This window comes from Aplysia californica, unplaced genomic scaffold (genome assembly GCF_000002075.1).
Source record: "Aplysia californica isolate F4 #8 unplaced genomic scaffold, AplCal3.0 scaffold01794, whole genome shotgun sequence".
NCBI classification, from domain to species: Eukaryota; Metazoa; Mollusca; class Gastropoda; order Aplysiida; family Aplysiidae; genus Aplysia; species Aplysia californica.
The window spans coordinates 11,125-12,728 of NW_004799064.1; the positions used below are offsets into that span (position 1 = coordinate 11,125).

Below are 1,604 nucleotides of genomic sequence, written 5' to 3' on the forward strand. Positions count from 1 at the left end.
GGTAGGGGGAGGGGCGAAGTTATTATCAGACTTTTCCCTAATAAGTGAATTCGTGTTCTGTAATGATAAGACGTTCAGCAAGTGGCCCTTGAATGTGCACTATCTCTTCCTCTGCATTCAGCGAAAGGCTGAAAGTTGGGAGTTATTTATTTGTTAACATTTATACTATTGTCTTCTCTAAATAATTTCATAACTGGTTTCATTTCATTTAACTTTCTCTTCTGCTTATTTTCATGCGTTCAAAGAAGGACTTTGTGTCTTTGCTGTATTTTTATTGCGAACGTGCCGCTTTATACTAAGCCTTTTTTATTGTTTGCAGGCTTCAGTTTACTTAAGTTCAACATACCAAGGTCAAGTCACTCAAATCACATGGGTGATATAATTTGTTTGGACACGCCGAAGAAAAACAAAAGGAAAAAGAAAAAAATATGCATCGGCCGGGAATCGAACCCGGGTCACCCGCGTGGCAGGCGAGTATTCTACCACTAGACCACCGATGCTGATGAAAATAGTTATAACCCAAATAGATTAGAAATAAAGCATTGCCTCTTTCACATAATACTGTCGAACCTGCTAAAACAGCCACGTGTATTAGACAATCGCCTGTAGCCTTCAAACGGGCAACTTCCCATCTCTCCGTTTGCATTTTTTATAAGTTATAATAACAATTTATAGGACAGCCCCTTGTCTAAGACGACCACTTTTCTCCTCGACGATGGATGGCTGTCTAAGAAAATTTTGACTTTACATTGTATTTTGAAAGAAGGACAACATTTCAGCTTTCTCTTCGGTTAATAAATGACTTCGATTTATAACCACTTCAGAATGTTAGTAGTGTGAAAGTAAATGCACAATTTGTAACAGCTAACGAGCGGAATGATAATAAAACTGAGCAAACAAACTCGTAAAAAATTTTTTTTTTAAATTAATGGAGTAAATAAAATAAAAAAATATGCACCTGCATCGGCCGGGAATCGAACCCGGGTCACCCGCGTGGCAGGCGAGTATTCTACCACTAGACCACCGATGCTGCTGAATGTAGTTTTATACAACTGGATTTAAAAAGAAACTATTGCCTAATATGTTATGTTGTCGAACCGGCTCTAACTCAAACTGCCATGTGTATAAGGCCACCACATGTACAAACGGCCACTTTCCATTTTCCTATTGCTTCTCTTATACAATATAATGACACTTTGTGAGACGAGCAATTGTCCAAGACGGCTACTTTTTTATTTGACAACGGATGGAAATTTTAGACAATTCCGGCTGCATGTTAAAATAAGGACTCAGTGTCAGCTTCTCTTCGGTTAAATAATGCCTAATGTATATTACCACTCCACAATATTAGTAAAGTGAAAGTATGTAAAATAGCAAACGAAATTAAAATAAAACAAAACGAACAAACTTGTAAAAGAAAATGTAATAAATAAATTTTTTAAAAGAAGCACCTGCATCGGCCGGGAATCGAACCCGGGTCACCCGCGTGGCAGGCGAGTATTCTACCACTAGACCACCGATGCTCTTGTGAACCTACCAAGAGCGAACGATCTTAGAAAACATTTTATTGACGTGGAAACTTTCTTCGCTCCCCGAATCCCTCC

General features: G+C 38.5%; 3 non-coding genes across 3 annotated transcripts; all 3 read right to left on the reverse strand.

The window, feature by feature from the left end:
• Positions 1 to 429: 429 nt before the first annotated feature.
• Positions 430 to 500, reverse strand: TRNAG-GCC. The gene has a single exon. It is a non-coding gene; the product is annotated as a tRNA-Gly (tRNA).
• Positions 501 to 959: 459 nt separating this feature from the next.
• Positions 960 to 1,030, reverse strand: TRNAG-GCC. The gene has a single exon. It is a non-coding gene; the product is annotated as a tRNA-Gly (tRNA).
• Positions 1,031 to 1,452: 422 nt separating this feature from the next.
• On the reverse strand, positions 1,453 to 1,523 carry TRNAG-GCC. The gene has a single exon. It is a non-coding gene; the product is annotated as a tRNA-Gly (tRNA).
• Positions 1,524 to 1,604: the final 81 nt, after the last annotated feature.